The sequence below is a fragment of the Rousettus aegyptiacus genome, unplaced genomic scaffold (genome assembly GCF_014176215.1).
Source record: "Rousettus aegyptiacus isolate mRouAeg1 unplaced genomic scaffold, mRouAeg1.p scaffold_m13_p_11, whole genome shotgun sequence".
NCBI classification, from domain to species: Eukaryota; Metazoa; Chordata; class Mammalia; order Chiroptera; family Pteropodidae; genus Rousettus; species Rousettus aegyptiacus.
The window spans coordinates 61,819,295-61,844,773 of NW_023416286.1; the positions used below are offsets into that span (position 1 = coordinate 61,819,295).

At 34.6% G+C, this 25,479-nt stretch overlaps 1 protein-coding gene across 2 annotated transcripts in view; it reads right to left on the minus strand.

Annotated features, from left to right (window-relative positions):
- The window catches only part of GPC6 (glypican 6), a 974,073-nt gene that overhangs the window by 788,303 nt on the left and 160,291 nt on the right, over positions 1 to 25,479 (minus strand). The window lies entirely within an intron of this gene.

Here is a 25,479-nt window from a genome sequence, read left to right on the forward strand (position 1 = left end):
CTACAATCAGCTACTAGTTATTTTTCTTCTAATTTCTCCTTTATGTACATGCCCAATTCTTATACTCTTTGGGAAACAAGAACCATATCCAACTCTTTAAAAATCTCCAATAGAACCTAGCTTGGTGCTCCATAACTTCTTGTTAAATAATCATATTCATCAAAAAGAACTAATAGAAAACCAAACCATACCTTTTTTAAAATTAACTCATTTCTAGAACATAAGCTACATAGATGAGCACAATCCTTAGACTCATTCACTGAAACTTAATCAGTAAATATTGTCTGAGCCCTTACCAAGAATCTGGGATGGCATTAGGTGCTAGAAATATAACTTAACTCAGCCTAAACACAGTTTCTGCCCTCACACATAGCTGAAAATGCTGTTAAAAGTGAGTAAACACTCAAAAACAATTGTATATTGTATGTACCTTTGTGATAGAAACAAAAGACTAACAAGGCAGAGATTAACAAGGTAAATCATTTTATGTAAGGTGCTCTGGGATGGTCTCACCTAAGTAAAAATTTGAGGATTTATCCAGTCAAAAATAAGAGAAAGAGGAGAGGTCAAGGCAGAGACCTTGAGTTAGAAAAAAAACTAATACATCTGAAGGTTAAAAGAAGACCATCTTTTCATGACAGTCTTTCAGCTTATTAGAGGGGGAAAAAAAGTATAGTAGTTTACTTATAAGGCAACATTATTTCAAAAGACGTTTCAGGATGTGGTTTGGGTTAATTAGAGTTGTTGTCATTCAAGTCCTAACATAGTCTCTATTTCGATTGACAAAGCTCAACATTGGTACAGAGCAGCATGCCAAAAATTACTAATGAGATGACTACAATAAACGATGATAAAGCTTTACTGTTGAAAAACAAATCACTACTCCCAAACATGGCAACAACCTGAGCTGTACAAAGACCCTTTAATTTTAAGCAGATCTGGTAACTGTATCATGCTAGGAACAATACTTTACACCCAAATTGAATCTAGGACAAATGAAGGTTCAAATGCCTAGCTTCTGCAAGATTTAGATATAATCTATGTCCATCTGCTCTTTTGGTTGACGAGATGAACTGTGGTAGCCATTCTGACAAACTTTCATTAAACACAGATCTTTTGACATTATTTCTTTCTGCTCTCTCATGCTGTGGCTACCTAATAAAACATTCTCATTCCAAGTAAAAGATAATCAGAGATTTGCCTAAAATAATAATGATTATACCACAAGTAATTTAATTTCTAATCCAAAAGTTATCCCAGTAACTGATGGTCAGAGTGATTTATGCAATGTAATATTTGGGTTGAAGCACAATATATTCTTCATAAGCACCTGAAATTGGAGCACAATTTATTCGACTTCAAACAAAAAATATTGTTCTAATTCTTAAATGAAATGATTCATACACAAACTGTCAGATGCTGGAAAGGCTTTAGAAATTTGTTTAGCAGTATTTTGAAACCTTAGGAGGCAAATAGCAGGAAAGTAGAGCAGAAGCAGGGCAGAGGGCAGGGAAAAGAAAAGGGAAGGACATGGGTGAAATCCAGGCATTGCCAGATCCAACGAAGTTGCTTTGTGGTGTTTTGTTCTTTGTGTCTTTTCTTCTTATATACACAGTAGGGTTGATGATTTTCTGCTTATACCCAGGAGAGTTTATTAAGTTAGATGACCTCTTTACTGTAATGTTTACACAGTTGTTCTTCTGCTCTTTCGTTCATTTGTACTCAGTATTTCTCTTTTATTCCTTAGTTCTTTCAATTTTTATAAAATTTAAGTGAAGAGATTTTTTTTTTATTTTCTTATGATCTTTGCAAAAGCTAGACTCCATTGGCCAACTGGAGTTTCTTAGCTTTTCCATTTTTAAGGTTAAATTCTTAAAATCAAAAAGAATAACCACTTCTTAAAAATATAATTGTAAAAACTGCCTTCCAATCTTACTGCAATATTGGAGAATAATAATTTAAAAGTCTTATCTATACTTGTGGCTTCTTTAGGTCAATGAGATATCAGTGTTTAAAAATGTAGTGTCGGTAAAAAAATTTACATCTTTTCCCAGTAATGTTCTGTGATAGGTTAGTAATCCCGATTAGAGTCTGTCATTTTTAGACATCTGAACCTCATCATTCTCCATCAGCTTTCTCTATGCTCTATGAGTTCTGAAGGATATTTTCAAAGATGATGAGGGATGGAATCTTTCTTACAGTATATTTTGAATCTCATCCAACAGAGATGACACAATAAATCTTCAAGCTATTTTTGACCATATGTCACAACTCTTCAAAGCAAATGAAGGCTCTTCACAGCTTTAAGGGATTATTTAACACTGACAGCTGTTGAGGTATTTATCCTGATTTTTCTTTCTTTCCATCTAGAGTATCTACATAAGATAATATTGCTTGTGGTTTGGATAATATGTAATATGTTTGATGTATTATATGAAATCACATAAATTTACAATGTCCCTTTATGTTTATCTATTTCTGTTCATCCATAAATATTTGTACCAACTGTGTGTACAAGCCTTGGGAATATAAAGATGAGGTAGTGTAAAGTTAGGAATTAAAAAAGACAAAAATCAGGCAATTAAAGGTATGCCATAAGGTTATTTTTTAAAAATCATTATTACATCAGAGTAGAGAAAGTTGACTCAGGAACATTAGTCTGGCCATGAAGATATCTATATTTAAACAAGTGTGACAGGGCAAATCACCTCTGGGCCTCAGTGACCTCAGATATAAAATGTATCGCTTCCCTATAGTTTTCAAATTTTCCTATGTTATGTTAAAATGCAATGTAGACTGGCTCTATTATATGCTATAGTTGCATATCGAAACAGTATGTGGGTACAATTTTGGCAATCAATAAATTGTAAAGCTAGTGTAAAAGGATTAAATTCCTTAAGCTTAAAAACTGCATTTGTAATTAAAGAAAAAAAGTATTTTTTATATCTAAAAATTCAGAAGAAAAATCTTGATTACTGAATCAAATTTCTAGCTACTGTAAGATTTCTTACTTTATGGTTTTCAAATTTTTTTCTGATTCTAAAAATATTCAAAGAAAAGTCAATAGAAAATTTTATAAAAATGAAGAGAAATCTGAATAATTCTTAAAGAAGTTAACACAGGCATACAGTCATTCAATGTAGTTAGTATAAGTGTTAAGAGATGCTCTTTCCTTAGTAAACAAACCTTTATAAAAGATAGAGATGTATTGTATGGTTCAACATTGGTAGAGTAAAGCCAGGTTGCAATGAGCCTCCCAGAGAATTCATACATGAATCAAGTAAAGATGATTGCTGCTGAGGCTAGGTCACTGTGCCAGCCAGTATCAATTCTTCAGACATAAACTACACCAGTTTCTGATATCTCCAAAGACCTACCATGGATCAAGGGCAGACCCGGATATAAACAAAAAAAAATTTGACTGTTGTAAGGCTAAGTAAGGAAAATCATTTGCCTAATAAACAAGTTTCACTTAATCTGTTTGGCCTCAGGCCAAATATTGGTTTCTAAATACTAGACTTTTGTCTGCCTCTATAGGACTTACTGGGAGAGTTCAAAAAATTATCCACTCTGGAATAACTAGGAAGATTCCATTTCAGTACATCAGGATGGGGCCTAAAAATCTGTGTTCTGAAAAACCTCCCTAGATCATGGTAGCACACAGTTGAGTTTGGGAAATGGAGGTACTATGCTGGTTACTTTCACATCTTACTTGAAATTCTTACTAAAGAGCCAGACTAGAATTTAGTTTGCACCAGTTATTAAGCTGTAGACTACTGTGGGTTCTAGTAAAAATAAAAGTTGTAGCAGTAGTATTATATTTTTCAAATAGGAGATATTTAAGGACAACAAAACAACACTTTGAATCTCCCACTGACAGATTCATTCGACACGTGTTTTACTATCTACTTTTTAGGTGCAAAAGTAAGTTTTAGAAATGATGGAGTTTTGGATATGATGGAGTCCCCATTTTATAAAGTATTCTATAAAACCAATATCTAAGCATAAATTCATATCTACATTATAACATCAAAACCAGTAATAAATGAATCTATGTGCAAATACACATAAAATATTTTTTTAAATCATGTTTCTCAATACTGAATCTCTACATAAGGAATATAACACTAATAAACCATAGAAGGGACAAATCCATCACGGAAAGGGGTATAATATTAATTATTCAATTTATCTGATCAATATAAAAACAATTGATGTAATTTTATCCCAAATTGTATTTTTTTGGCCATGATCTTCCATAGGAATGACTCACTACTTTTACTAACAGATAATTATTAAATTTTTATTATGTTTTTCTAATAAATCCAGAGTTCTACTTTTCATTGAAAAAAATTAATACTTACTAATATTTATGTTAGTGCTACACAATGGCATTACATCATTAAATCATGATCATCATCGAATATAATATTAAATGTAGTGTACTTTATTGAGTAAATTTAAATGTATGTGCAATTTTGAACCTAACTTTACTGTATAAAATAACTGCAAAAGCATATGAATTTAAAGCCACAAACTCTTTATTTTTAAACTATCAAATATAAAAACTGATAATACTGCCAGAGTTTTCCCCAAGGTTGAAGGACCGGCAGTAATTAAAGAACATTTATCTAGTCAAAAAACAGAGACACAATATACACTATGACATCAACTTGGCTGCCACAGCCTCTCAAGGTCACGAAATCCATCACAATGACAACAGTTCATAGCTAGAAACCGAGCAGAGTGACTTTAATGAGTAAAACGCAAAGATAGTGTTTTGTAAAGAAGCCAACTAGACATTGCAGGCTAGGAAAGGTGCCACCAGAGACTCCCTCAAGTTATTTCAACCCCGACATGGAGACAGACAACGATAACACAGATAAGGGTGAACACGCTTCAGAAGCCAACAGAACAGAGTCAGCGCCGAGGCCTACTTCAACCTTGAACAAATGCCACTGATTTAGAATCATCTATATGGTTTACTTTCCACACTCTCAGTTATTAAAACCAAAGTTTAGATATCACATGGCACAACTTCACAGGATGCCATTTACCTAGAACACAGTGTTATTACCTCTTGTTAAACTAAAAAGACTAATAGCATGAATTCTAAAATTATAAAGATTGAGACTCAATGGAGTCATAATATCTTAAAATAATTGGCAAGACATGGCCTCTAAATGAAAACGGGAGGAGGATCACGTACCTACAAAATCTCAAAAAATGACATTGTATCACAATTCTCTATTAAAAGTCAGGACCAGTACTTTCCCTAAACTCAGCTATGTAAACAAAGCAACAGTGCTCGGAGAGTCTTGGGTTGTAGTACAGTAACAATTCTATTTTAACAGTCAGTTGTTTTCATTTGAGCAGTCAAGGAATCTTTTCATAATTATTTCAGTTACAGTCTACTATTAGAGGAAAAAAGTAAGCCAAAGAATGCTTTCGTCTTTTATTTTTTAACACCAAATAGTACTCAAGTGTTTCTTTCAAAATATTATTTTAATCAAGGTGTTTTGTAAAAACATATATACAAGACTTCTCCATTAAAGAAATTATCAGTAATAAAATTCACCACTTAAAGTACTCAAGAAAAGAATCATTTTACTTAGTTTCCACCCAAATTCATTTATATCCGATTACCCTAAAAATAAAGTGTCAAGTGTTAAATCAAGGACTGCTTGGAATAACTCCAGTGTCTGGATGGCATGTGTATATTTTTAAAAATAAAATGTACTGTTTCTTGAAAGTAAGATAAATGAATATAATTTCACAACAAATAGTATTTTATCATAAGAGACCACAGGAGAAATGCATATACTATAAAATCTAGAAAGAAAGATAAGTTGTTTTGAAAACATTATAAGGCTCCAGTTCCTATTATCCGGACCTTAACAGTGATCGAATATTTTTCCCAATTTCTTGTCTTCCACTATTATGATAGTATTTTAAATGCAATACTTATTAATTAATTCATTCAACACATTATATCCTTCAGTATTAGGCACATACTATTCTTAATGCTAGAGTTATAAGTGAGCAAACAGAGTTAGGTATCTATCTTCATAGACTTATATTTGGGTGGGAGAGAAGAGGAAAGACAGCATTCAATGATAGGAAATGTAAGAAACAAGTAAACCAATATGAAATGTCTGAGTGTGATAAATGCTATGAAGGAGATAAAAGCTATAAGGAATGGTATGATGATGAAGGGAGGCTTTAATAGAATATTTACACCCAAATTTCTTCTAGCTAAAGGCCTTAGTTATTGTGTATCAGTATCTCCCTTGAGCAGTTTGTATGACTACAGTCCCAGTAAGTATCCCCCTCAAGACTCTCCTTTCTACAAAAAATGAATTAGGTCAGAGAAGTCCCTCCACACTCACATGTTCTTTCATGGTTCCTACCATCATTATCTATCCATATTTATTGTATAGTTTATCCAATAAATATTCTCCACAATATAAACTAGTGTGGCTTTCATCCAATAGATGCACTTTCCATTTTCACTATAGGAATAATCTCTGGGTGAGGAGGAGGAAGAAAGAAGACTAATGGTTCAACACGTTGAGTCCTAGCAAAACAACCTTATTTAGCTAGACAGCTACAAACCTATTTAAGATTTCATAATCAATGTCTAGTGTTTTTGAATATTGATCTATAAATACAGATATGTAGATAAAGTTATATCGCTTTTCATAAATATTTCTGATTCTCCTCATTCTTGCCACACAGGAAGAAATGCATTTCTTTACCTCTTTGAATTTGGGGGAGGAATGTGACTAAGTCAATAAAATTTGAGCAGAAGTGACACTTCTCAATAGAAACTTCTTGGAGGGGGAGGGAGTTCTAGGCCTTCCATCACTATCTTCCCTTGGCCTGGAAATCGTGGAAGCATATGCCACATGGAGGCTCAATACCAAGCCATCACATGATGGCAGAATATATACCAGGATTCCCACTGAACTTTATGAAAGCAATACAACTTTGTTGCTTTAAGCCTCTGGATTTTAGAATCACTTATTATCACAGAATAGCCCGTACTATCTATTATGAGTGTAATCGTGTTCCTCTCAAATTCATATTTTAAAGTTCTAATCCACAGTACCTCATAATGTGACCTTATATGGATTTGTGTCATTGACTATATAATTAATTAAGATGTAGGCATACTGGAGCAGAGTGGGCCTCAAATCCAGTATGATCAATGTCCTTATAAAAAGGGAAAATTTGGACACAGACACACAGACAAGGAGAACACCATGTCAAGATAAATATAGACACTGGGGTTATGGAGCAGAAGCCATGGAACTGCGAAGATTGCCAGCAAACTACCAGAAACTAAGAGAGAGGCCATCCAGTGTGGATACTTTGTTACAGCAGCCTTGGCAAACAAATACACTATCCCAATACAACTGCATATTGTTTTAAGCAGAAGAAAGTATATCTTTGCAGAAAGGGCAGTATAACTAATAGTGCGGTAACTAATATCTTTATAAGGAAATCCAATCTATTTACATGAAATTCTCTAGTACTAGTTTAAAATTCCATTCATTCTCATCTTAAAAGTGGAGATAATTTTACATTTGATTTTTTAGAACTAAGAAAATATACTTCTATTCAAACTTAAAGTGTCCACACTTAAAGATTTTTAAGGCTTATTACGTTTCTAGGAGGCCAGTTTCATATTTACAAGGTCCGATTCTGTCATTTCTTAATTATGAATGTTGCAACTCTTAACTTCAGAAGGTCTACCATATTTGCTATGAATGATTAAGAGTTCATAAAGTTTATACTAGCACATTAATCCCCAGGTGCAGAGAAAGTCAGGACACTTGTTAAAACTCTCTAGTCCTCACACAAATTTGCCTCGGGAAACATAGTAGTAAATGGCTAGAGTGCTGGCTCCCTAAGACAGCACCTAAACACATCAACTTCAAAGAAGTGCTGTCTAGAAAAAAAAAGCGTTCTACTTTCAGTTAGTTGGCCTAGAAAATATACAGGACTTTATTTTACAAGACTCTTTCTGAAATGAAATGAAATACTCCATGAATATCAAGTTCATGAAACACAATTTAGAAACATGGGAGATGCTTGATATTTGAGAGGTCTGTGTCCCTAGTCCTTTGCAGAGAGCACTTGAGCTCTCCAGGGAAATGACTTGCAGACTAGGGGGAGGAGTGGAGAAGAGACCTGATGAAATGTGTCCACTGGCCATTGACTAGGACCTTTACTAAGCTTCGTCTCACATATCCAACTCAACCACAGTGACAATTCTTTTCTCTTAGAAGTTCCCCACCACATGGCTTTTCAGATAACCACTACCATTTTCTTGCTGTCTTTTTCTTTCTCTTTAGTCGTCTTTATTGGCTCTCGATTTTGGAGTCTACATTCTAAGGAAAGATTTATCCAAGGTGTATTCTTTATCTCTCTGTTCTTCCCTGTATACTCTCTCCCTCTCCTTTTCCCTCCATCAGGGAGATAGGCAGGTGGCAAGGAAATAGTCACAGGCTTTACAGCCAGACATATCAAAATTGAAATCAGGACTTCAGATCGCCTAAGTGATCGACATAACCTCCCTGAATTTCTTTTCCCACCTTTGGAAACAATCATAATTTCCTTAGAAGAGGATTATGATATTTAAATGAGCTTTAACTTTAATACATGTAAAGTGCACAGTACACAACAGGTACTCCACAAAGTCTAAAGATCTGAAGACCTCACTCAATATCCTAATGTCAACTGCCTGTCACACTGTAAATCTGGGAAGGGCAGTGAAAGAAAAACTTGGAATGGAAAACAATGGTCACAGACAAGGGCACATACTTTGGGAGTAGAGGGAGAAGTGGGAGAGGTATGTAGATTTTAGAAACAAAGAATGCAATTCAGGAATAAGTTAGGTCTCTGATGCCAGCAATATTTAATAAGTCAGGAATCAAGCAATGTCCAAGGCTAAAGTATCCAGGAAATGCTCTTTTCTTGTTGTCTTAGATATTGTATGTGTGAATTTATTCAGCTCATGCCAAAAGTGTTTAGGTTTAGGACTTAAATATCAAAGCAGCCATAATACTCAAGTAGGGGATATGAAATAAGCATACAAAACTAACTTGCATATAGAAAGATGTCCCAGGTGGAGAAAGGCTGGCACATTTCAGGGACTGGGGAAATTAACAAGTGGTATAAGTGACAAGGGTTTTGGAATAAGTAACAAAAGTTAGCTCAGCAATAGCAGTGGTTCTCAATATCTACTTTAATCCACGTTCTTTTTGCAGAAATATAAATATGTTTTAGTTGTTCCTGTGTAAAATAGTAAGACTAAACGAATCAAAATAATGGGCCAAAGTGCTGCTATACTTGACTGTTAGTAGATGGAAAAAAAATTCTTCTAAAAGGTTTTATAGAACCTTCACTTAATAATTATATTTTCGTGGTCATTTATGTCAATATTTATATATACCTTGAAATTATGTCACTCGTGTAATATGACAATAGTGATTCTTTGAAAAGCTGTAAAACAGAAGATAACATGTTTTTAAACAGATGGCAATTTATTTAAAAGTTATTAAATGAAATAGTAATGCTTATTAAATCACCTATTGTTAATTGGATGAGGAAACATGTTAAGGAATCAATATCTAATATGCTTTCTAATATCATATATTACTTTAAGCAAAATGAACAAGTATATATACAACTGAAATGCTTTGTATGCAGTAGAAAAATCTGCCTCACAGTATCAGACCTAACTGATATTCCTGAAAATGGTATGAGATGCTATTTGAAAAATAGTTATTACTATGGTTGGTTGGATAAAGTTATTTTTTTCTAAAAGCAAATAGGCTGAAGCATGACTGCAAACCAATTTCAGCTGTGACAGCTACCATGTAGCACATAGCATCATCTCACTACCTAACAGATTCTAATAAAGTTTACTATAACATGAAATACTGCTATATAGCTAATGATATTGCAACTTGAAACTGCCCAAAGAAAGCATTCTCTATTATTTTTTTTAATGTTACTGTAAAGATAAACCCAGCTAATGTTCCATCTCTATTTTTTTTTCTTGCACCTGGGTTAACTGTACTTTCTCTGAAATACACTTCCATGTTGCTCTGGTATATTAATATTGGAAAAAGTCAATACTAATTAAATACATTAATAAGTTTTACATCGGAGCATCTGTTGGCTGGCACAGTCATAAATCTGAAAACCCAAACAGAAGTACACAATTCCTCAAGCTGAATGCTATTACATTTTTTAAAGAAATGGTTTTTTAATTTAGGATCATCAAACTAGAGAATGAAACAATCACTTAGCACAAGGATCAGCATATACCTTTGTAAAGGGCCAGGTAGTAAAAACTTTAGGCTTTGCAGATCACAAAGTCCCTGTTGCAACTGCTGAATTCTGTGGTTGAAATCGCAAAGCAGCCATATACGATACATAAATAAATGAACATAGAAGGTATTCCAAAACAATTTTATGTATGGAAAATGAAATTTAAATTTCATATAATTTCTACTTGTCAGGAAATAGTCTTCTTTTCCAAACTTTTACACCGACCATTTAAAAATGGAGAAATCATTATCCACTCGTGGGCCATATGAAACTAGGCCACAGGCCATCATTTGCCAACCCCGGCTTTAGCACATTATCTAAATAACTAAAAAGACCTAAATGAGGAGCTACATAGAGAGCTGGAGTTTTCTCATTTCATAGATTTATAACATATTTTTTAACTCCAGAAAAACCTAAAAATTCAACATCCATATTAAATAGATGTGAATATTTTGTGAGTAATTTAAAACATTCATCAGAGAAAGTAAACTCATGTCCTTTCCATCACCACCCGAATCCTCTCTATGTGCTATGTCAGTGAGATACCCAGGGGCTCGGTACTTCAACTACACATTATCTTCGATTCCCTTCTCTCTCTTAAAGCTCACATCCGATTACTCATTCACTCCTACCAGTTCTTCCTTTTACAATTTACCAAACTATCTATAATCCACTACACACTGATCTAGGCCACCATTTTAAGCTTAGATTACTGAAACAGCCTTTTCTCTGATCTACACACACTTTCATGCTTACCTGACTCCAGTCCATTTTCTTCATTGTGGCTGGAGGTTTTTTATTTTGTTGCTTTTGTTTTTCCTTTCTCAAATTTTATTGTATTAATATTTCCACAGATGCCAATGGCTTTCCTAGTGTCCTCAGCATAAAATGTGAAATCTGTATCCTGGTTCACAAGGTGCTTCACACACTTTCCCAAACATCCATCCTCACCTTGCACTGTATTTAATGAAACAGAGCCACTAAAATGTGGGAAATGTTGGAGCTCCCAGCAGCTTCTAGTCCTTCCACAGAGGTACACATTCCCCTGGGGGAATGCAGGAGGTAAAGGAGCTATCGCTTCTGTCCAAGATGCAGAAGCATCAAAAAGAAATATCTTTAACAGCTCCACTGCAGCAAAGAAGCGGGTGGCACTGTGTGGGCATGGAAGGTTCTGGCAGCACCAAGTCCTAAAGCGAGTTTTTCTAGGTTCACACTGGTTGAACGACATTCATTTTCCTTATTTATAAAATAAGATTGAGCACCTAAGGCCCAATTCCAAATGGACATAAAGCACTTTGGGATCACAGATAAGGGGTCTCACATAATTAAACGATAGGATGAAATTAAACCATGAAATCAGGGCACTGCTGAGAAACAGAAAAGAACAAACGGCTAACTTGTTATTTGTGTTCTCTCTGGAATTGTTAACATTTTGTGTTATTTCCTCTGGCTCGCTCAACTGTAAATATTTAGCTCTTGTGCTAAAAAAGCACAAACATCAAGTCTGAGAAGCTACTAATGGAAAGTGAGAAAAAAACTCAAGTGATAGATAAAATAAATAATGGAGACTAGAGAACTGTGACTGAGAGCAGAGCATGATCCAGTGGACACAGCCCAATAGTACGGGGAAGGGAAGGAACATTCTAGCCGGTGGAAAATCAGATCTACTCTGATAGTCTCCATATTTAATTGACTCTTCTTATTTAAAGAGAGTGTTAATATGTACATGGATGCAGTGCAGGACAAAAAAAAAAACTTCTTTTTGAAGACCGACTAAGCCAAAAATTGTCATCTACGTGATGGCGTAAAATTCACCTCAACCTCTGACCACCAGGACCTTCATGACAAAGCACCCACCTGCCTCGCACACCTTCATTCACAATCTCTTTATTCTCTAGAAACACTGAACTGTCTGTAATTCCCCACCCACCTATCTCATAATGCATGATGATTCTCCTCCTTACCCATTTTTTATACTTCATCCCAGGCCCTTCCATAATGAAGTAGGGAGCCCATCTCATCTGTGCCTTCATTGCAACTGGCATGCACATCCTTATTACTGTACTTTGGTTGCTCATTTCACAAATGCTTAGAAAATGCTAATTCTGTGCCTGGCCCAGAGTTATGGATACTCATCATTAGCATTTAATGTCTCTGTGTCTTACACATTATTATGCCTTCAGCTCCTTGAATGTAAGAACGTTTGTCTTTTTCTATATGTAGGAACTTAAACACTGTTCACTGAATGGAGAAGTATATTAAACAATGAATGAAGAGCTATGCATAGAAGTCTCATTTTGATCTTATTGCTTTAAGTACCTGGGAACCTGAAGGTAGGAATCTCTTCTGAAGCTTGATCAAAGGAGATTCTTCCCTGAATCTCAGACAAGATATTTATTACTTGATAGAAGAGAATAACTTTGTTAAAAACATTTTCACAAGTAATAATTTTATTTAGATGAGAGGACAAAATAAATCAAGCCCCAATACAAGTCTCTAAATTATACCGTAGTACTCATTCTTGTCTGACAATGAATATTTAGAGAGGCAAGTCTCTTATTTAGATTATTTCTTGAACATGTAGAACCACAGAGTAATGGTTCTACGTGATCTTTTGACCATGGTGATTTTCATACAAAAAAATATGGCATCCTCCACAGGAGTACCTCAACCTATATACTGTGCCTCTCTAAGAAGCTGAAAATGCATATAATAATCAATTTATCATTAATTAACTCTCCATAGTCTTCTCTAAGAATGTTAATTATGACTAAAAGCCATCATACAAGTGGTTAAGAAAAACAAAGAAAAAAGGATGGGAGAGATGGACATTGTCACCTCAGCTCCAAGTACAGAATCATGTACCAGATAAAAGGGGAAATCTCCATATCCATTTTATCTCAGTAATGAATAGATATTCTTTATGACTAGAAACATACAAATGCCTTATTAGATATATTTTTTAATTAGTTCATTAATGCCAAAGCTAAGAGACTTAACTCTATTCTGAAAAATCCTAGTTTGATCATGATGAGAGATCTGTAGAAACAATGAAAAAACTACAAACAGGAACCAAATTCTTCTAAGATGTCTTGATGAAACTTGTACAGAGAATTCTGTAGCAATATCCAGGTTTTTGAGACATAATTGTATCTGATAAATGAGAGAAGACTGATAGAATATATTATAACACTTCACATATGTTTCTCAAATTGAGGATTTTCAGTTTTGCATCATAATTTTGAGTTTTGAATATTTACTATGAAAGTTCATTTGGCTCTCTCCTCAATGGAAGTAAAGAAGAAAATAGCTTTCCTGGGGAGTTCATTGTGTAAACATCCACATTTGTTTTAAATCAGTTTATCAAATGAAATCAACTAACATTTATTTGTAGCCTGCCTTTCATTCTTTCCATCATTCGTTTATTCATTTGTTCATTCATTCATCCATTCAATGAGCATTTACTTAATGCCTACTGTGTCCATGACAATATATTAGGTTCTAGGGAAGATGAATAAGCTTGCGATAAAAGTTCAAAATCTAAAATGGGAGACATAAATATACAGAATTAATTTCAAAGTAGCATGATTGGTGCTAAAATAGATGTAATTTGTAGGAATGGTGGAAATACAAAGGAGGAAATAATTTGCTCTGCAGAGGGGTGAAAGAGACAGGGAAGAGTTGGCAGAATCTACATCTCTTAAAAGCACAGAATGTTTTTAATACTAAGCTGAATTATTGCTCCCTTTGAAAATAGCAGAACCGACTTAGGTATGTCCAACATTACATTTTACCTGAAACTGTAATCTATGTTTAATATGCACATCACACAGGGGAACAGTACTTAACAGATCTGAGCAGGACAGTATTAGGAGTGAGGAGATACTCTTCACCTATAACATCCCATTATAAAAACTGAGGTATAATCACTCAGGTAACTATTCCATAAAAATAATAATATTATATTCACTTAAACATAGGCTGGGTGTTTTAAAAAATTTCTTATTAACCTAGAGAAATATATGGTATATTTTTTCCATTTCTCTAATACCCTTCACACTAACTCTACTCCATAAGGAAATATAATTGAAAAATCATGAAGGCTTATTATAACAGAAATGTTTCCTTCAAACTCATCATAGGCAAAGACCAAACAATAGCCATATAAAGAGTTGGTATAGTTCATAAAAATCAATTACATATTTTGAGAATGAAAGACTAAACATCCTGTTGTGTTCTAACTTTAAAAAAAATGCTAAGTTCTATGCTTAGTGAAATGAAAGCATCAAATTTTGCACTTATACAATTCTTTGAAAGCTATTGTACTACCAAAAATATTAGACATATTTGGAAATAATAATATGTACATGTAATGGATTGTATATCATATGTATAAAGTAGAGAAAATATTAAAAGAAAATAATTTTGTTGGTTATCAGAACCAAAATGTGAAATTCAAAGCTCTGCATTAAACTTTTACGAGACCTTCTGTCCTAAAAAAGAGACATTTTAAAGAAATCGTTAGAAAAATATATTGCTCTGGTTGTGATGATGGGTTAATTTTTCAATGCCTATGCTCTTAATGAAATGAACCCTGGAAATTAGATAGCAGAACAGTTCCCCCATTTTTATCCCTACTCGATATCTGTTCACAACCAAACTGAAAAGTGATTGCATTTTTACTTTTTATTAGAAATTTTATGTTGTAGATCTCTAAATGGCATCTTTTGAAAATATTTTTTAAATTGAAAAGTATCAATAAATAGATTCACTAATAAATGTGTATAATTATATAAAAGAATTTTAAAAACCTGAAAAATAACATAATGCCATAAAGAATTTTGAATATGGTCACTGAATGGTTAGTGCTCTTCTAAATGGTTTCTGTTTTCACAAAGCTGTGCTTTACAGCATTGTTATTATTATGTAGCTGCATTGATCAAAAGTCACTGATACTTCCCTAAAGTTTTCGGATTCAAGTTCAAATTCCATAGATCATTATTAAGACTATTCACATTTCAGGTCCTCAACAGTCCTAGCATTCCATCCCACCATCTCTCTCTTTTACCACTGACATTCCAGACCCTGAAAATATCATGTGTTTCTGAAATTAGTAACCTCAGTCTTGATCTTCTACCACTGAAGTCGTTCATCCTCATTTTAAAAATAGGTGTTGCCATATCACCAAGTTTGACTTCCATTAACTATGTTGTCAAAATGCTTGGGTCTCTCTAAAGGCTGAATATTCCTTAAAGACTGAAATTATTCACCTCTTGGTCACCTAGTGGCAAGCACACTATGCTTTGCACTTAGTAGATGCTTAACAATACATGCTTAAATAAATTCAGTAAGAATTCATTACTTAATTAATCTTGTCAATCTAGCCAGACTCCTTGTTCAGCTGCGTAGTTCGGTATCATTTGTCCAGTCGGCTTCTCAAATACTGTAATGGTAGCAAAGGCCAGACAGAAAGACAATAACAATAATAATTTTTTCCTAGAAAGAGTTCTGAAATATGATTCATATCATTAAAGCTTTTGAACATCTGATAAAATCCTTAAATAGTTTCTCAATATTACTATTGATTTTGTAATGTTGGTTTCTTCATATAATATATTTAAAGAAGAAAAAAGGCAAGTAATCTAATAAGCAATTGAACTATAAGAACGTTGTGGATAGAAGTTAGGTTCTCTGAGAAGCAAGTATTGTTTAAATATTGTTCATCAAGCTCTTATAAACAGATGTTAATATAAAGACTTCCACTTGTTTTCTAGAAAGCTCTTAAAGCAATTTTTAAAAAGCAAACACAGAAATGATACAGCACCTAAAACTGAAATGTTAATATAGTAATACACATCAGTATCTAATTTCTACAAAGGCATAGTTAGGGGATAAATAATAGATAGACTTTATTGACTATCTTCAGTTATAATAAATATATATATACTTAGTAGGCAAATAAACGTCCAAAAATAAAAGGTTAGACTTTGATAACTCAAAGATTGTCTTAATGAGTCATATTTTCCACCTGAAAAGATACATCTATAATATGTTTGGGAATATGAAACGATAGACATTCGTAATCACTGAGCATATCCATTGTATAAGATACTGAAACACATTGATATAAGCTCTTGGCCTGTGAATAATAAACAAATGCATTCTTATAAAATTCATACTTCTTTGGAACTTATTTGTGTAGTTTGTAGCAGAGGGAGGAGATGGGGATTGTTAGCAGAGGGAGAAGAATAATAGAAAACTTTATATAAAGAGATTGTCATTCTAAGGAATATTCATTTACCCCAGTTTAATGTATAACCTTCAAAACACACAAAATCTCTTAAATCAAACTATTTTCCATTTCTGCTGGCACCACCTCAGCTTGGAATCTCTTCGCTTCAACCCAGCATTGCTGCAACAGCAATTTAACAGGCTTCCTTGCTTACAGTCTTTCTTGCTCCAATTCCACCTTCATGACACTGCTAGAATAATCTTCCTAAACTCCTTTTCATTGTCTTTCCTCTGCTTAAGAAGCTCCACTGGGTCCTTTTCAATGATCAGGTTTAAAGTTACTCTTCTCAGGCTGGATATCATAGCTCTCCATTTATTGTTCCCTTCTTCCCAATATGGCCCTGTCCTTTGGTCTCTGAAATCAGGTTGAATTCATATCTTTACTAATTGTGTTCTTCCTGCTCGAATGTCCACACCTTTCTGTTTCAAATCTATCCAGCAGAGAACCACCATGTCCCCAGTTAGCTGTCCTGGAGTTATTCCTTCTCTTTCTGCTGCTTCTCTCAGAGGAAATATTTATTTGCAATGCTCGTAACTCTCCATTGGTTTCCTAAAAATGCCTCCCTGCTTTCTACCTAGTAATCAGTCAACCTAGAAGCTCCACGGGCCAGGTGGATGATTTTTTTTAATACCCTGCCTAATATCTAGCAGACGCCTGGGTGCTTAGGAAAGACCTATTGAGAAATAAATGGTTTCTGCTTTGTTATTCCTATCCCTCTTGATTAAATTTCTCTTGCAAGAAAAAATGTTACCTTTGACTAGCCATAACAATAAAATAATAATTATATATATATATATAAACAATAAAACTTATAGATGAAAAACATTACTATGTGCTTCTTCGCTAAGGCCTCTCTATACAAGTGACCAAGTGACCTTTTGTTAAAGAGGTAACACAACTCAGATTCTAACAAGGAGTTCTAGGAAGCATAAAAATATTCAAGTACTTGAAAACACAACATCTGTAAAGAAGACCCTGACGATCAGAAGCTGATTATGAGAAAGCTTTTTATATGAAAATCTTTGGCCTTGACTATTAGGTTCCCAGAGATCATCTGGCCATAAAACCAATGCCTGGATTATGTGTTTCTTAACTCACTCATCGCCTCAGCCAACAGGGTTGTACTATAATGCAATATACATAAAATAATGTGTGGCTATTGTCCACTGCCTTGCCACACACTGAGCACTTCTGAGGCATTTATTCACAAAAGTTTCACAACAGATCTGTGACTTCTACTGTATCATTATCATCACATTGCAGATGATTAAACTGAGACATAATTCTCCTAGGGACACACAGGTAGGAAATGGTAGAGGGAAAGTACACACCAGGTACATTCTATGAGAAGGTACCTAACTTCTGTACAAAAGCCTTATATAAAATACATTTAAGATCTGAATCCTGACTGTAGTCAACCAACTCTAAACTTCTTTAACACATTTTATGCAGTTCTCTTCTGCAACATAACCCTTTGCAGTGCAGTGCTATATTAATCTGTAAATATATCCATCATCCCTAATGGGTAGGCAGCAAACTTTTGGATGGCAGAGGATTTTCTCATGTTTATAAACAGCTCGGGTCACAGTACACAAAGAGGGCCTAAATACATATAAGAACAAAAAAATGACTTGTTTCTGTGTTCACACAGGCATGCAGAAGTGTGACATTCAGATCTTTCAAACTTCTATTTATATATTGAATTTTCAAAAACTATACCTAGCATTACTGTTCCTTTCCCATTACCACAAACATTCTGACGTCTGGTTTTGCCATCAGAACATTTAACGATCTTTTAAAAAGTTAAATACATATCAATCTCAATTTCAGTGGAGCTGTCACCTGGTCCTGGGATGGTATACCCTGTATACAATGTGGTCTGGGGAGAGCATTACAGAGCACAGGAAGATGCCTGATTTATTGTCCATATAGCTATAAATACATTCCAAAGACTTGTTTTTCACTGTCACCACTGACAATTGATGTGCAGATGGTTTCGATGTTTTATTTACGATGACCTTTTCCCTCCATATGTATTCCAGAATGTTCTGTCTTTCAAGTTAGTTTCCATGACTGTTGGGGCTGAGGACAGCCATTCTATTTTTGATATGGAATTGGATAGTCAGCTGCTGGCTTCTGCGTTATATTCACGCAAATCTCTTCACTTGGTCTTGATTATGGGGATTTACGTAAGCAACACAACATACGTGATGGCAGAGTGTGTAGTCAAGGATCCGCTGGGAGTGTGGCCAGCCTAGGAGGTTGATATCTGGGAACACCAAGGGTGGGTGTTTTTAGTGAGCTAACATATCTAGATCTCGGAGGCATCGCTCTGTGTCCATCTTTCTACAAATGAAGCCTGCTGATGTCCGCAATCTAAAAAGGAAATCTGCACATCTGAAAACATGTTAGCTGAAAACGTCCCCATTTGGGCCTTACACCTACCTTGCCACCTCATTTTTACTTCACTCTAATTGTCCCTAATCCTACCTCCATTCATGACTGGCCTTGTGAATTTAAGGAATTAAAAAAGACCACCGTGGACTGAGAAGCTTTCTGATTTTATTAGCTACCTTGTATCATCGATGTGTCCTTAGAGCCTTGCTTCATACGCTTTGGGGAGTTTTTTTTTCTCTTTTCTTTTTAATGGGTTATGGCAAACTAAAATGAAATTTCTCTGCTATTGGGAGCAACAGTAAGATTTACCCTTCTAGTATCTGATTTAACAAGACTGCTAGAAGTGTTCAAGCAAAAACAACCAAACTAAATGAAACAAATAAACTGACAAAAAAAAAATTCAGTGAAAATTACTAATGTGACATATGAAGCAAAATTTATAAGATGCTAACCTGTATTTTATTCAGATCTTATCTTACATGTGTCGTTGATTTATAAACCACCTGTTAGTTTCAACAAATCTCTATGGGAGAAACTGATTTTAGTCATTAAACCTATCGCTGAAATCAGACTTGGGAATAAACTGTATTATCTACAACCTCAGACCACAGGAAGATTACGTGCCAGTTACTTTCACTCCCAGAGCGGAACATATACTAATAGGATAAAGCTAAATAAAGAACCCTATGCAGATTTCTTCTCCCCAGCTACTCATGGCCCATAATTTATTCTTGCTAAATTGTTTACCCTTTTTTAACTCTAAAGGAGCATCTTAACTGTCTGGACTCAACAGCGTGGTCTATTCTTTACAAGCCACCTCCCTCATAAAAGAGCAGTGTCCTACCTCCCCACCCCAATTACAGACCTATTACCTTTCTAACTCTTCCATCAAAAATGCGCCAGCTCTTTTGGATGTGTTGTCACCATCTAGGTCTCCCAAGCTAACATTCTTCTGGGAAGACTGGGAAGCGTTAGGCACAACAGTGTTAGGCTATATAGACTGTGATACGCTGAAACTGAGCAGAAACAATATAAGACCATTGCCACTTCTACAGATTTGCCCTGTGGTCTTATGTTTATGGGTTGCTGCTCTATACAGACACAAAGGCAGAGGCAAAGCCAACAGTGACGTTACACCTTGATGCCACTTCAAAAGCCAGGGCTACACTAGCATGCCAGACAAATTCAACCAGAATATAAGAGGAAGAGGTTTTGGACCTTTTTCACTAAACCTGTAGCTTCACATAGTACTTATTACTCCATTTCATAGATGGGAAAAAATGAGGCATAGTAAGCAGCACAACATAATATGACTAGGAAACTGACTCAACTTCTATCAACTGTATAAACTATTAACTTACTATATCGGTTTGAATCCATCGCTCTGTTTAGGTGGTGCTTTTCCTGGTATTCCTCCCATCAATTTAACATTAAATCACATATTCTTTAGTGCGATTTCACATCTTATAGCTGCCACATCAATAAGATATAAGGCAAAGACTATACTATGATTGTCCATCAACTCTGCCCCCCAGAAAACTCACCAGAGCCTAGCAGCCCCTGGAAAATCTCTGTCTCTCAGTCTCTCCATCTTTCTCTCTCTCTCTCTTTCTCTCTCTCTCTCTCTCTTTTATTTAGTATTATTATTTTGATAGTGTCTCTATTTCTATATTTTACATATAGCTAAATAAAAGTTGCTCGAAACCTGTAGTTCCACAATTCCTTGATCATCAGCACAGCATATAGTATATTTATTTAATTTAAAATTTTAGAACAACCCCGAGAGGCTCAGAGAAGTCACATAAATTCCTCTAGAAGTCCGATAAATTAGGCGACATTCAAAACCAAGTCTGTCTAATTCCAAAGGCTATGACTTTTCCTACTGCCTCCTTTCTCACCTATTTACATATAACTACCTATTTCGTTAGGGCCCATGGACATAATCTTGGTGAAATACACTTTGAGGTCCTCCAGCAGCAAAAGTAACTTGTAAAAAGTCCTGCTATAGCTTTGCCTCAGGCCCTCTCTGGATCATCAAGAGGTGAAATTCGTACCTACATCCCTAAACATCTCATCAGACCAGATTTCACCGACTGAAAGATTGTAGCACATTTTTCTTGGTACATCACAATTTTAACTATATCAGTTATTCGCTATTTAAAAATCACCTGAATTTTGATGCCACACTAATTGATAGATTGTGTAGATTTACTTATATACAGAAATACTTCTCTTTGGCTTTCAGTGAAGCAGATTTTGTAAAAACAAGTTATATTTTAAGCAAATAAAGGACAATTTGTTGTAAATATAAGCTCTGTCTTTTGTTTGTTTGGTTGTTTTTTCCTACCAAAATCTCTACTGAAATGTTCTTCATCTTTGCTATTCTTACTCCTTGAAATTTTAACACTGCTCTTTCGATTACAGATTAGTTAACAAGAAATTTTAAAGGAGATTAATAGAGATAAATATGTTTAATTTTCTACCTCATTTTGTTTTCACAAAATATAAGCAACCTGTGTTTTATTTTTATTTACCGCTTATTCCTGCTAGGTTGTAAATTAATACACATTTTAGCAAGGGAGTTCTTTGAGACATTAGTACTGCCATCCTACTTTTAACTACATATTCTTGGACCTCCATTCCCCAGAAGAATATATGAAATGTTTCAGCACGACTATGCACCTTTAAATATATTGTTTTCCTATAACAATACACGAAACCGCCAAACTTCAAACTGTTTATTCAGATGCCTGTGGATTTTGCTTATCCTTTGTTCACTGTCTGCAGTCTTTCATGGCCCAGTTCAAATACCACCTCTACTTAACAGCCGATATTCTATTTCCTGTGCTCCCAATACATTTAATGTATACCTTTATTAAGACTCCTGACAAAGATTTGGCTGGAGAAATAGTCATGCATGGATCTGTTAATAATTCTCACCCACTGCCATCCCTACTCCATGTTCACACAGAATCTAGATTTTCTAAAGGCAGTACTTACATATAACTCACTGCATATAATGTATTCTTATTAAAGTTTGGCAGGGTGTGATCAATATTCATTAGTTAAATTAAATTTTTAAAAAGCATCTTGTGTCCCATTCTGTATCAATCTGATTATATATTCCATCTAAAAATTATGTATTTGATAGTGGCATCTGGTGATATACATAAGAGTATAGCTTTTTTCTTAAACTTCTATGAGCACATTTTGGGTGAAAGAACACTGAACTTCACTGGACTCCCACGATCCATTAACCAGATTTTAGGAAAACAATATCTGATTTTCTCTTCTCCAGCCATTTTTATCATCACAATATTACTAGCATCATCCATTTAAGGAAAACAAGTTTAATATGTCTTAATTCCAGGAAGAAAAGCAACTCTTTATGTTCTAATCACCTATTTGCTAGGCAATGGAAAAATGCTTTAATAAACTTTGCCCAGAATTATTTTCAAAGCCAATATTGATCTTCTTTTTCTTCGTGTCAAACCTGTTTCGTCCTGCACTTCAAATCCTTAACATCCAGATTCATAGCATACACTTATCCTTCTGAGATAATTCTCCAGAGATGGCTTTCATAAAGCATATATAAGGTTTTAAGACTTTAAACATTTGTGCTTTTCTTATGATAAAAATAAATTACAAGTGGCTTTCTGAATTAAGTTGGATTTTCTTTCTAGATTGACAGAATTTTAGTTAATTCTTACTTATCTTTCATTTATCATGCTATGTGAAATATTGCACAAAACTGTATATCTTCCATCTTAATTTGCTTTCATCTGTTATGTATAGATAGAATTTTTAAATATTTATCGTCTTAGTTATTCAAGTTTAAAAGTACATAAGAACTTAATGGAGATCTAGACGACCAAACTTTATATTTTATCTGTACCTTATAGGTAGATTAGTCCTTTCTGAAATATATCTCTCCTCCTAACCTGGCTTAAAATAGACATGAGTTCCTTAAGGCACAAATCATGAATTGCAAAGAATTTGATGCCTTGCTCAACACAAATCCTTCATGAGAAATATTAGGTCAGCTTCATAATTACAAATGTGGTTAGTCTAGTATTAAAAACACTAATACCTCGAGCTCACAGCAGCTAAAATACTGTTTGCTTAGAAAGGTATCAATGGAATTTCCTGGATTCAGTATGTAACAATCTCAAAGATAGTTCTTTCTTGTTAAAAAGAAAAAAATAACGAAAAAATCATATTGTTCCCAAAACACTTAATATTTCTAACATAAAAGTCTAGTGGTACATCTAAGCTTAATTTTCTCACTACCAGCCTTCTAAGATCTGAATCCATTATTACAGGTCTGAGTGTTTTCACCTGAGTTTTTTAAAATTGTGGAACAGTGACAAATTGTTCCTTGGCAATACCATTTTGTGAAAGAATAATTCTTAGTTTCCAATGCAGAATAGCTTGATGATTATACAGCTCTTTCATATGAAGAAAACATCATACAAATATCTAAAAACTCCTAAAAAGAAATCCTTTGCAGGGTTTTCTTGAGACATACAGAGCAAACAAGTAGGACTTTTATGGTGTCAAAGTAATGTTTAGTGTTATTATCAGTACAGTCTGCCAAGAAAATTCCATGCTCAGTATGGCTGTTAGTTCCAGTTCCTATTTACACCTGGTCCTCAGACTCAGATCTGCTAGGTCTGCTCTACAAGTTGTTCAGTCTGTCTTCTCTCTCTACATCTTGCCATCTGCTATGTCCTCTCTTCCCACCCACTGCTTTCTACTAATGGAGCTTCTCGAGTCATGTCTGCATGGCTCATAGAATTAATTTTACAAATGTCAAAATGGTACCTTGTATCCTCTTAAGTAAATTCCTAACTTCTTTTCTTTCGATTTTCACTCTCAAAACTAATATTATGCTAATGATAGAGTATAATAAAAGTAAAAGTAAAAATAAACTCTTCCTCATTATGTATTTCATATTCTGCTTCTTGCTTTGCCTTAGGAAAAAATAATCTCGAAGACTTTTTTAAAAATGTATCATTTCATTTAATGACGTGACTAAGAAAAGTATTAATTACTATTTTATCAATTATGTGATTCCACTTTAACTTTTTTGTCTTTGCTGATTTTTCTACAACAAATGTTGCCCTTTCCAGAAAGAATTCTTCACACTACAAAGAAGTACTGTAGTAAAATCGTCACAGCGTTCTTGACTGCAGCCTTCACCTACGGCACATTGGAGTGAGGAACATTTACATTTATAAGTAAGCTATCAATTCAGTATCACTAGAAAGAAAAAGCACCCCTGAAGTTTTTACATATTGACCAGACCCTAAGCCTGAGAATAATGTGTACTATCCAGCAATTGTTTCCATGGGTAACCTAGAATTCTGAGGACACACAATCCTAGCTCACAGATGTTCCCATTTGTCATCTTTTGGTGTGGTCCAGGCCACCTGCACATAACTTGACAGACTGTTAGTCCACAGGAGATACACCACCTTGCCCACCACAAACTTACAGTATGATAGAGACCAGAAGAAAAGAAAGATACTGATTATTCAATGACAAGGCAACTGTTACTTCCTTTTCTAAAAACAGTAACCAATACAGAGATGGAGACCATCACCCCACAGTGCCTCAGGGCTGCTACTATCCTGATGATCTCCTGAATAACAAACAAGTGTTTTAATCAGCTGCCTAGTTAACCCAATAGCTACATGGTTTGACAGTGTGTCTAAAGACAGGGAGCAGAGGGAAGGACTGAAGCAATTATCAGGAGCTAAGAAAAATAATCGAAGTTAAATTGTTTGCCTCAGTCACTGGACTGTCAATCAACAAGCCTCCCAGACAGACCCCTCATCCTTCACCTAATAGAGTACATTACTAACTCAGGTACTAATGTCAAGTTTTCACTTTATTCTGAGTAGAAACACTTTTCAAGCCTAGGATGGTGATAAAATTGATGGAATAAATAAACAAAAACCTCATAAAGAGGTGTTTTGTTTTGTTCGTTTGGGGGCTCTGGAATATAAAAGTTGACAGAGTATTGTATGTATGATTATTATATCCCATCAAAGGTATCAAAATTAACTTCGGGGATATGTCCAGCTTGTTCATTGGTAGAATTAAAATTTTCAGGTCACTTAAGCAAAATTAAAGTTCCCCTCTTTTATGTAAGTAGTGGCAATGCCTGAGATTCTACAAATTCAGCATTTAGCTACGAGTGCAGCCACTATACAAAAGGAGATAAGGTTAAGTTGAAGGATTTTGAGCTGAAAGGAGAAGACACAAGCCCCAGGCTCCACGGCTCCTGTACCATAATGACTAGTTATAGTGCCGCTAGCAACCGGCAGTGTGACTTTGGGATCTCAATTTTCTTATCTGTAAAATGAGTGGAATGGAATTAAGTCTGTGATTTTCAGAATAATGGGTTTTTCTTCCTAGCTTTGAAAGTCTTTGTTCAAACC